At 38.5% G+C, this 12,316-nt stretch overlaps 1 long non-coding RNA gene across 1 annotated transcript in view; it reads right to left on the bottom strand.

Annotated features, from left to right (window-relative positions):
- Window positions 1-11,994, bottom strand: part of LOC131384327 (uncharacterized) — a 29,070-nt gene extending 17,076 nt beyond the window's left edge. Inside the window, exons 1-3 of the long non-coding RNA XR_009215058.1 lie at window positions 11,954-11,994; window positions 9,010-9,093; window positions 6,171-6,318 (exon numbers count right to left, since the gene is read on the bottom strand). This is a non-coding gene — a long non-coding RNA (uncharacterized LOC131384327). The remainder of the gene's footprint in view (window positions 1-6,170; window positions 6,319-9,009; window positions 9,094-11,953) is intronic.
- Window positions 11,995-12,316: the final 322 nt, after the last annotated feature.

Here is a 12,316-nt window from a genome sequence, read left to right as displayed (position 1 = left end):
AACCATCCTTGTATCCCTGGGATAAATTCTACTTGTTCATGATGAATGATCTTTTCAATGCATTGTTGAATTTGGTTTGCTAGCATTTTGTTGATGACATTTCCGGTAATATTCATCAGCAACACTGGCCTGTGGTTTTCTGTTTTTGATGTGTCTTTGTCTGGTTTTGGTGTCAGCGTAATACTGCCCTTGTAGAATGACTTTGGAAGTATTCTCTCCTCCTCTACTTTTCAGAATAGTTTGAGTAGGATTGGTATTATTTCTTCTTTAAGTGTTTGGTAAAATTCAGCAGTGAAGCTATCAGGTCCTGGGCTTTTCTTTGCTGGGAGACTTTTTATTATGGCTTTGATCTCATTACTTGTTACTGGACTGTTCAGGTTTTGGATTTCTTCATGATTCAGTGTTGGTAAGTTGTTTGTGTCTAGGAATTTATCCATTTCTCCTAGGTTTTCCAATTTATTGGCATATAGTTGCCCCTAGTAGCCTCTAATGATCTTTTGAATTTCTGTGGTGTTGGTTGAAATGTCTCCTTTTTCATCTCTGATTTTATGTGAGTCTTCTCTCTTTTTTCTTAGCCCGGCTAAAGGTTTGTCAATTTTGTTTATCCTTTCAAAAAGGCAACTTTTTATTTCATTGATCTTATGTATTTTTTACATTTCAATTTCATCTATTTCTGCTCTGAACTCTGTTATTTCTTTTCTTCTACTAACTTTGGGTTTGGTTTTGTTTTGCTTTTATGGTTCTTTAAGATGCATCATTAGGTTATCTGAAATTTTTCTACTTTTTTGATGTAGGCACTTTAGCTATAAACTTCCCCCTTAGTATCGCTTTCATTGTATCCTATAGGTTTTGGTATGTTGTGTTTCCATTATCATTTGTTTCAAATTTTACAATAATTTCTTTGTTATTTTTTCATTGACCCACTGGTCATTCAGGAACATATTATTTAATTTCCATCTGTTTGTATAATTTCCAAATTTTCTCTTGTTATTGAGTTTTCCAATATTTCCAAATATTCTCTTGTTATTCTAGTTTTATTCCATTGTGCTCAGAGAAGATACTTGATATTATTTCCATTTTTTTAAGTTTTAAGACTTGTTTTATGGCCTAACAAATGATCTATCCTTGAGAATGATCCATGTGCTGAGGAGAAGAATGTATCTTCTGCAGCCTGTGGGTAAAATGTTCTATAAATATCCATTAGGTCCATTTGGTCTATAGTGCATATTAAGTCTGATTTTTCTTTGTTGATTTTCTGTCTGGGTGATTTGTCTAATGCTGAAAGTGGGGTGTTAAAGTCTCCAGCTATTATTATACTGGGATCTATCTCTCTCTTTAGCTCTAATAATATTTGTTTTATGTATCTGGGTGCCCCAATATTGGGTGAATATATATTTACAATTGCCATATCTCTTGCTGAATTGGCCCCTTCATTATTATATAATGACCTTCTTTGTCTCTTTTTACAGTTTTTGTCTTGAAATCTGTTTTGTCTGATATAAGGATAGCTACTCCTACTCTTTTTTTTTTTTTTCTTTTGAGACAGAGTTTTGCTATTGTTGCCCAGGCTGGAGTGCAATGGCACAATCTCTTCTCATTGCAACCTCCACCTCCCGGGTTCAAGTGATTCTCCTGCCTCAACCTCCCAAGTATCTGGGATTATAGGCACCTGCCACCATGCCCAGCTAATTTTTGTATTTTTAGTAGAGGTGGGGTTTCACCATGTTGGCCAGGCTAGTCTTGAACTCCTGACCTCAGGTCATCCACCCTCCTTGGCCTCCCAAAGTGCTGGGATTACAGGCTTAAGCCACTGCACCCAGCCAACTCCTGCTCTTTTTTGCTTTCCATTTGCATGGAGTATCTTTTCCCATCCCTTTATTTTCAGCCTATGTGTGTTTTTATAGGTGAAGTTTTTTTGTAGGCAACAAATCACTGGATCTTGTTTTTTTATTGATTCAGCCACTCCATGTCTTTTGATTGAAGAGTTTAGTCCATTCACATTCAATGTTATTACGGATAATAACATAATAAAATACTAAGTCCATAATAAGGACTTACTCCTGTCATTTTTTAAAAATTTGTTTTCTAGTTGTTTTGTGGTATTGTCTTCCTTTTTTCTCTTCTTTCTCTCTTCCTCTTATTGAAAATGATTTCCTCTGGTTGTATGTTTTAATTTCTTGCTTCCTATTTTTTGTGTATCTATTGTATGTTTTTCTTATTTTAAGTTACTATGAGACTTGCAAATAATATAACCCATTATTTTAAACTGATTATAACACCGATTGCATAAACAAACTAATAAACATGCAAAGGGAAAACTAATAAAAACTCTACATTTTAACTTCATACCCCCACTTATTTATTTATTTATTTACTTATTTATTTATGTTTGAGATAGAGTCTCGCTCTGTCACCCAGACTGGAGTGCAGTGGCGTGGTCTTGGCTCAGTGAGCCAACCTCTGCCTCCTGGGTTCAAGCAATTCTCATGCCACACCCTCCTAAGTCGCTGGGACTACAGGCATGCACCAGCCAGCCAATTTTTGTATTTTTAGAGGAGACAGGGTTTTACCATGTTGGCCCGTCTGGTCTCAAACTCTTGGCCTCAAGTGATCCACAAATACCGTGCTTTTTAACTTTCTTGTTGTTTCTATTTCTTATTGTTCTATGTCTTGAAAAGTTGTTGGAGTTATTATTTTTGATTGTTTCATCTGTGTTTTTCTGCATAGTTACAATTACCAGTAAGTTTTGTACATTCGGATCATTTCTTGCTGCTCATTAACGTTCTTTTCTTTTAGACTGAAGCATTTCTTGTAGGACAGGTCTGGTATTCATGAAATTCCTCAGCTTTTGTTTGCCTGGGAAAGTGTTTAATTCTCCTTTATGTGTGAAAGATATTTTTGCTAGATATACTATTCTAGGGTAAAAGTTTTTTCCTTCAGCACTTCAAATATGTCATATTACTCTCTCCTGCCCTGTAAGGTTTCCACTGAAAAGTCTGCTGCCAGACAAATTGGAGCTCCACTTTATGTTATTTCTTTTCTCTTGGTGTTTTAGGATCCTTTCCTTTTTATTTTAAAAGTTGAGACAGCGGGGGATGGGGGGCAAGGGGAGGGAGAGCATTAGGACAAATACCTAATGCATGTGGGGCTTAAAACCTAAATAACAGGTTGATAGGTGCAGCAAGCCACCATGGCACATGTACACCTATGTAACAAACCTGCACATTCTGCACATGTATCCCAGAACTTAAAATTAAAAATAAAAAAAAAAAAAGAATGAACAACAGGAGAACTGAACAGAAAAAAAAAAAAAAAAAAATGAGACAGGGTCTCGCTGTGTTGCCCAGGCTGGTCTTGAACTCCTGACCTCAAGCAATCCTCCCACCTTGGCCTTTCAAGGTGCTCAGATTAGAGGTGTGAGCCACCACACCTGGCTGGATCCTTTATATATCCTTGACTTTAAGGAGTTTGATTATTAAATGCCTTGAGGTAGTCTTCTTTGGGTTAAATCTGCTTGGTATTCTATAACTTTCTTGTACTTGAATATTGATGTCTTTCTCTGGGTTTGGGGAGTTCTTTGTTATTATGCCTTTGAAGAAACTTCTATATGTACCTCTCTATCACCTCTTTCAGACCAATAACCCTTAGATTTGCCCTTTTGAGGGTATTTTCTAGATCTTATAGGCATGCTTCATTGTTTTTCATTCTTTTTTTCTTTTGTCTCTCCTGGTTATGTATTTTTACGTAGCCTGTTTTTAAGCTCACTAATTCTTTCTTCTGCTTGATCAATTCTACAATTAAGAGACAGATGCATTCCTCAGTATGTCAATTGCATTTTTCAACTTGAGAATGTCTACTTGATTCTTTTCAATTATGCCAATTTCTTTGTTACATTTATCTGATAGAATTCTGAATTTTTTTTCTGTGTTATATTGAATTTCTTTGAGTTTCCTCAAAACAGCTATTTTGAATTCTCTGTCTGAAAAGTCACATACTTCTGTCTCTCTGGGATTGGTTCCTGGTGCCTTATTTCATTCATTTGGTGAGGTCATGTTTTCCTGGATGGTCTTGATGGTTGCAAATGTTCACCAGTGCATTAGGCATTGAAGAGTTAGGTATTTATTGTAGTCTTCTCAGTTTGGGCTTGTTCATACCCATCTTTCTTGGGAAGACTTTCTAATTATTCAAAGGGATTTGGGTGTTGTGATACTATGTTTTTGATCACTGTAGCCATATCTGCATTAAGGGGCACCCCAAGCCCAGTAATGCTGTGGTTCTTGCAAACGCATAGAGTTACCACCTTGGTAACTCTATGGCTAAGATCCAGAAGAATTATCTGGATTACCAGGCAGAAACTCTTGTTCTCTTCCCTTACTTTCTCCCAGACACAGTCTCTCTGTGCTGAGCCATCTGAGGCTGGGGAGGGTGTGGTGAAACAAGCAAGCCTGTGGCCACCACAACTGGAACTGTGCTAGGTCAGACCTGATCTCATGGGAACTCACTCACTATTATGAGGACAGTACCAAGGGGATGACACTAAACCATTCATGAGAAATCTGCCCCCATGATCCAATCACCTCCCACCAGGCCCCACTTCTAACACTGGAGATTACAATTGAACATGAGATTTGGGTGGGAACACAGATCCAAACCATATCCAAGTATAACATACATACAGAGAAATATACAAATCTCAAGTGTACGTCTTGATGAATTAGCACAAAGGGACCACACCAAAGTATCCACTTCCATGATATTTGAGAAATATAATGTTACTAGCACCTCAAAACTCTATTGTGTCCCCTCCTAATCACCTCCTACCCTCCCTTCTCCCCAAAGGTAATTTCTATTCTTTTAACATCCTTATTTTTGAACTGTAAATGGAATTATATAGTATACACTATTTTATTCAACATTATGTTTGTGCAGTTACATGTAGGAGTAATTCATTCATTTTCATTGTTGTTTAGCATTTCATTATACGAATATGTCACAATCTACTTATCCATTCTACTGCTGATGTACAATATTATTTTTGCTTCCAGTTTGAGATTGTTATAAATGATGCCACTTTGAACTTTCAAATATATGACTTTTGGTGAACACGTGTGTGTTTCTCTTGAGTATAAATCTAGGAGTGGAATTTCTGGGTCATCAGGAAATGCATATATTCAGCTTTACCAGATCCTGCCGAACAGTTTTCTATAGTGGTTGTACCAATTTACACTGCCACCAGCTGTGTTTGGGAGTTTCAGTTGCTCCAGATCCTCATCATCTCTTGGCATTGTCAATTTTTTAAATTTCATATTTTCCGGTAGGCCTATATTAGTATCTCATTGTGGCTTTAATTCTTTATATTCCTGAGATTTCAAGTGAGTTTGCAAACCTTTTCATTTGTTAGCAATTTATTAATAGCTATCTTTTCCTGTAAAATGCTTGTTCTGGTCCCTTGCTCATTTGTCTATTGGGTTGTCTGTCTGTTTCTTGTTGATTTGTAGAACTTTTTTTTCCTTTTAAGAGACAAGGTCTTGCTCTATCACCCAGGCTGGAGTGCAGTGGTGTAATCATAGCTCACTGCAGCCTTGAGCTCCTGGGCTCAAGCAATCCATCCACCTCAGCCTCCCAAGTGGCTAAGACTATAGGCACAGGCCACTATGCCCTGCTAACTTTTTAATTTTTTTGTAGAGACAGGGTCTTGCTGTGTTGCCCAGACTGGTCTTGAACTCCTGGCCTCAAACAACCCCCACCCCCCAACCCACAGTCTCCCAAAGCACTCGGATTGTAGGTGTGAGCCACTATGTCCTGCAAAACTTTATATATTCTGAATACAACCGCCTTGTTGGCTAAATATTTTGTATATATACTTTTCCCCTTCTGTAACTTACCTTTATACTCTCTTAAAGGCATGTTTTGATAAATAAAAATCTTGATTTTAATGTAGTCCAATGTGTCAGTCTTTCTTTATGATTAGTGCTTTTTGTGTCCTTTTTAAGAAATTTTTCCTAACCTCAAGGTAATGAAGATAGTCTTCTATGTTACATTCTGGAAGCTTTATGATTTGTTTGACCACCCTAAAGCAACAGGATGAGCCCACACCCAAAATTTGGTTTGAATATCAAGACTGATGATGCCACTCACAATCAGAGGGTATAAAAAGGTTTATTACTTACCTAATTGAGGTCTCTGGGAGCAGGGCACGCCTCCCAAGCTGCCAAAATGGTTTTATTGAGCAAGGAAAGGAGACTGACTCACAGTTTTTAATGTTTGCTTAGTATTCTTTATCCGATTTCATCTGTTCCTTGTTTGAGAGAAGTTTTCCTAATGAATGAATGTTTAATATTATCAAAATATTTTTCTACATCTATCAATATGATCATATAATGTTTATTCCTAATTCTCTTAATGTGAATTGCAGTGATTGCTCTTTCAATATTACACTTGCCTTGTACTCCTGAAATAAACCCAATTCAGTCATAGTGTATTGCTGATTTTATACATGGATTTAGTTTGGTAATCTTTTGTTTAGGTTCCTAATATCTATGTTCATAAATGAGACTAGATTGTACTTTTCCTTTCTCCTAATATATTGTCAGGCTTTGGTATCTCATGGCTGGTAGCTAAGCTAGAGGTACTGGCAATCCCGGATCACCATAGTTCAATCAGAGACTGAGAGGATTCAAAGTAGATTCAATCCCTGTGACCGCTTATCTATTTCCAGTTCATGCTTACTGCTATGGTACAGCTCTTCAGGATTGACCAAAAGCCTGTGGATTTTACCAGAACCCCTCATTCTCATCAAGCAAATTCCAAGTTTTGTTTCCTTTAACCTATAAATCTTTCAAATTTTCTGCTCAGTTTTTCAGACTGTTAGCCCTTGTCATTGACCTTAAGAGGAAGAACAGCCCCAAATGTCAGGCTCACTTCAGTAAGCTTTCCCTGTCACTTGAATCTTGGCCCCATAATTCCTCAGTGCTTTGGTAGTTTTTACCAAAGTTTTCAAAGTAATTTTTTATAGTTTTATCAAACTTTTGTTGAGATCTTAAAATGCCTTTAAACATCATTTAAAAATATTTTGTCACTATTTTCTAGTTGTTCTTGGCAGGAGAAATGGTCCGAATCAACTTAATCTATCATTGGATTGAAAGCGCCCTAATTGTTTACTTTTGAAATGCTTTTTTAAACTATAGAAGTACAGTGCATCTTCATTATTTGTTAGGGGGGGTAAAGTTGTGGGTATATTTTTCCATTTTCAGAATTCTGCATGGAAAATGGAAAAATATACCCACAACTTTCCCCCCCATAATAAATAATGCTATCAGTATGGGGTATTTCTGGTCTTTTTTCTTATGGACACATTTTTACACAGTTATATACTCTTAGTGCTCAAATAATTTCACATGCTGGTTTTTTTCCTTTAACATTATTCCCATCAGTATTTTACCTACCTACCTCTTATTGTAAATATGATTTTTTCTTGAAAAGCTAGTAAATTCTTTCCCCACCACTTTTTTCATTCTCCTAAGAGAGTAACTACAGCTACTTCTCACACTCCAGTGAAGCAGCTAGCCTGTAAAGTGAAGCTGATTGATGGAGGAAAATTAAGTAGCCCACTCTGTTGGTCCTCTTGACCATGGCTCACCAAGCTTGGCCAGTAGAGCCGTGGATCCAAGAAGCCAGTATGGAGCAGCAAGAATCAGGAGGCTGATCAGAATTAACAACACTCCAGCTGTGGGGACTTAGTAGTCAGCCTACTTCAGCTCCTTCCTGACCTCTCTGCTCTGAGTCATGGAGGATAGTCTGCCAGCTGGCTGCTCCTTGCTCTAATCCCTCCTCTGCTCCCATGTACTCAGTACACCCCTGCGCTCCTTTAGCATCCACCCCAGCAAGGATAGCAGCTTCTGCCCAAGCCTTCTAGTTAGGAAATGATATTGTCTCTTCTGATTCTGTGCTAAAATATTCCTGTCAAGCTGTAACTAACCCCTGGCTTCCTGTTCAACACCTGTCTGGCTGGTGGAGCAGATGATTAATGAGTATGTCGTGGACCTGGATTTTTTTTTAATCTTGCCAAGTCATGACAGGTGATATCGCCACCTCCATCCACTTGGAATGTTTCTGTATTAAAGATTACCTGATTTTGGCAAGACCTATTCTTTAGAGCAGCAGTTCCCAGCCTTTTTTACACCCTGACACATTTGGGAAATGATATTCAAGTGCCCAGTGTTACCCATTGCACAATTTCCAGCATATGTGCTGTAACTCTACCCCTTTCTCTCCCTCAGCAAAGCATTGTAGAATGAGTAAAAGTAGCATATTATAGAGATAAATTTAAGTTGCCTTTATTCTTTCATCATGTAAAACATTAAAATATTTTGGCACAATATTTGGTGACAAATGAACAAGTTTGAAAACCACTGTTCCGTGGTGATTCACCTCCTCATCAGAAAGCAATTACTAGGAACCTTCTGAGTATGTAGCACTGAGTCAGGTTGCAACCTACTTTGTGGTTGGCCATAAGCAAGCCAATTTTGTTATAGTTTTTACCCCAAATTTGAACTTACAGCTCTATGATTTTTGTGCATTACATCTTTCTCACTCTTACATATAAGCAGTTTATTGGTTCTTCAAAATTCCAAGCCTATTTATTCTCCAGTGAAGCCATTGATATCACATATCCAATTGAGCTTTGTTCCCCACTGACCACCACCCATCATCCATCATTATCTTCAGCCCCTAATCTTGAGTACTTTTGCCATCTTGGAATTACAATTGCTGGGGGGAAACAGGGTGCTACGGTTTGAATGTGCCTCCCAAAGTTCATGTGTTGGAAACCTGATCTCCAGTGCAAAGGTATTAAAAGATGAAGCCTAATAAAAGGTAATTAGGTCACAAGAGCAGAGCCCTCATGAAAGGATTAATGCTGTTATCACAGGAGCAGGTTAGTTATCATGGGAATAAGTTGTTATAAAGTGATTTCAGCCCCTATTGCCTCCCTTTGTCTCATACACTCACTTCTGCCTTCTGCCTTCCACCATGGGATGACTCATCAGATCCCAGCGTCATGTGCTTGGGCTTCCCAGCCTCCAGAACTGCGAACTGAATAAATCTCTGTTCATTATAAATTATCCAGTCTCAAGTATTCTGTTATAGCAGCAAAAACAGACTAAGACATAGGGAAAGGGTGGGAAAGGGACCAACCATCTCCAAAAGGAGAAAATGGTATAGTTATTAGGCACCTATGCAGGACCCACATGGGAATGTAAATTTTTTGCACAAACTCAAGAAGAGCTGTAAATATAACAGTGACACTCCTAGGATATTGGAGGCATGCTCCCTGAAATTATAATGATGGCTAACGTCATGAGTTCTTCCCCAAATCCCATGTAATTAAAACAATTTTTGGTCCTCATACTTCCAAGAGATAGATGTAGGTGAATTCGAAATAAATAGCCTAAAATAGTCCTTTCTGAAGTTATCTGGAGAAGTGAACATGAACTTCAGGGTTTATTATGGTTGTAAATAATCCTCTGAAGTGGAAGAAGATGCTCTAGAGGGGTTAACCCTTTCTGTGCTTGAAGTCCAACTTTTCTCATTCTGTATTAAATCGTGTTCCCTTTCAGTAGAAAACTGGTCCTCACCTAAAGGTGCTTTATAGAGTTTACTACTTTGTCAAATTGTAACACCACGTATCAGGTAGGAAAGGATTAAAATGTTTCTAAAAGACATGATTTTTTATAAAGGAAAAGCCTTTATACAGCATTTATATCTAGAGATAAAAGGTCTTTGAGCCTATAGAGTATGCTTGTACTAGGGCTTGGGGAAAATGAACAAGTGATAGAATATACTGTTACTGAAACTATTTATCACAGGCTGCTTTTAACTACAGTGTTGTTGCAAGCCACACTGTGAGATAGTAAATATTTTAGACTGGCAGGCATCTGTTCCAAATACCCAACACTGCTATTGTAGTGAGAAAGCAGCCACAGACAATACAGCAACAAATGGGCATGACTGTGTTCCAATAAAACTTTATTTACAAAAACAAGCAGTTCAATACCTGAACTATACTACATGTTCATGAAGCATGACTTTATTATAGGTAATTGTCTTGTTAAAGTGCGACTTTTAAAATGCAAGTGTTTAATGCAAAGTTGTGTAAATAAAGTGCATAATTTTTCACCCTGTTTAAAAAAAAAAAAAAAGAAGCCAGGCATTGTTGCTCACACCTGTAATCCCAGCACTTTGGGAGGCTGAGGCAGGAGGATCTCTTGAGCCAGGGAGTTTGAGACCAGCCTGGGCAACATAGAGAGACCCTGTCTCTATAAAAAAATAAATAAATAAAAATAAATAAATAAATAAATTTTTAAAAAGAGTAGGCACACCACATTGGGTGACATAGCTGGCAATTGCTTTTTCTCTGTGATGGTGTGACAGCCGTGTTAGTTGAGGCACAGTTCTTTGTTGGGGGGCCTGCAGCGATGGTGCTGCAGTAGTGCCCAGAGGTATCTACTCTGAAGAAAAGCTGAGAGTGAGCAAGGAGAGAGCTGCTCCAAGACTGGGCCATGGTCAGAGTCCAAGGTCACTGGTCCCCTCCCCATACTATCCCACAGCCCACTCTCACTCCCAGCTCTGCTCCTCTGAACTTGAGTTTGTGAGGGGACCTCTTTGGGAGACTTTAATCTACTTATTTTCCAAGTGAGTTTTTCTTCTACATTCCTGAAATTAAAAGCTGATTAATATTCCCTTCAATCTGGGCATATTTGCACTGTATCTTGCTGATATTTCACAAAATATAAATGTCCTTCTAATACAGATACAGATGTTCTATTTTTATATTCTCTTGGGCATTTCAATTGTGATTTTGAAGAGAAACAAATTAAATGGAAAAGGAATCTCCAAAGGCTCAGTGCTCACTGGCAGAGCTTTTATACCATGACTTCTATTCTCTCAGTACTTGCAAGAGTTTTTTCGACAAGTACATTGATATGGAACACACTGAGAATCGCATATCTTGAGAGCAGTTCCTGTTCTCTCCCCTCCCCCCATTTAAAACTAGTATGATGAAATACTTAAGCTACACTGTTTGTCTTAGTTCCATCTGCCTAGAAAACAGAGCCCAGGCAAAGCATTTAAGTACTAATTCTTCACAGGGACAGTCAAGGAAAAGGGACATGAGACGGGAAAGGATGGAAAGCAAATAGAAGGTGGTACATTACACAGCCAGCCTAGCCGTCACTTGGCCATGCAGAACATCGCTGGACAGGCGATAGAGAAATACTACCAGGCTAGGCGCGGTGGCTCATGCCTATAATCCCAGCAGTTTGGGAGGCTGAGGCAGGTGGATCACCTGAGGTCGGGAGTTGGAGGTCAGCCTGACCAACATGGAGAAACCCCATCTCTACTAAAAATACAAAATTAGCCAGGCGTGGTGGCACATGCCTGTAATCCCAGCTACTCGGGAGGCTGAGGCAGGAGAATCACTTGAACCTGGGAGGCGGAGGTTGCGGTGAGCCAAGATCATACCATTGCACTCCAGCCTGGGCAACAGGAGTGAAACTCCGTCTCAGAAAAAAAAAAAAGAAAGAAAAGAAAAGAAATACTGCCTTGTAACAATCTGTCAGAAGTGGAAAATAGAAAACTCATCTACCTGTCTAGTAGCCAGCCTTTAAGATAGCCCTTAATGATCTATACATATCTATATATCTATATATATATATATATATGCGTGTGTGTGTGTGTGTGTGTGTGTGTGTGTGTGTGTGTGTTTCTAAACATTTTTTCCAAAAATGAGAGGACACAGGCCAGGCACAGTGGATCATGCCTGTAATCCCAACACTTTGGGAGGCCGAGGCAGGTGGATCACCTGAGGTCAGGAGTTCAAGACCAGCTTGGCCAACATGGTGAAGCCCCGTCTCTACTAATAATACAAAAATTAGCCGACCATGGTGGCACAAACCTGTAATTCCAGCTACTCGGGAGGCTGAAGCAGGAGAATTGCTTGAACCTGGGAGGCAGAAGTTGCAGTGAGCTGAGATCACATCATTGCACTCCAGTCTGGGCGACAAGAGTGGAACTCCATCACCAAAAAAAAAAAAGAGACAGAGAAAGAGAGTACACTATACACACTTGTTCAATTTACATATGAGACCATATGTATCTACCTCATCGTTTTTAATGGTAGCATAATATTCCATTGTAAGGATATATAACAATTTATTTAATGAGCCTGACACTTAAGTTGTTTCCACTGTTTCACTATTCTAAATAATGATGCAGTGAATATCCTTTCATATGTCTTTGTGCAAATATATGAGTTTAT

The sequence above is a fragment of the Hylobates moloch genome, unplaced genomic scaffold, assembly GCF_009828535.3.
Source record: "Hylobates moloch isolate HMO894 unplaced genomic scaffold, HMol_V3 SCAFFOLD_10, whole genome shotgun sequence".
Lineage (NCBI taxonomy): Eukaryota > Metazoa > Chordata > Mammalia > Primates > Hylobatidae > Hylobates > Hylobates moloch.
Note: the sequence above shows the minus strand (reverse complement) of the source record. Positions and strands in the feature narration are given on the sequence as shown.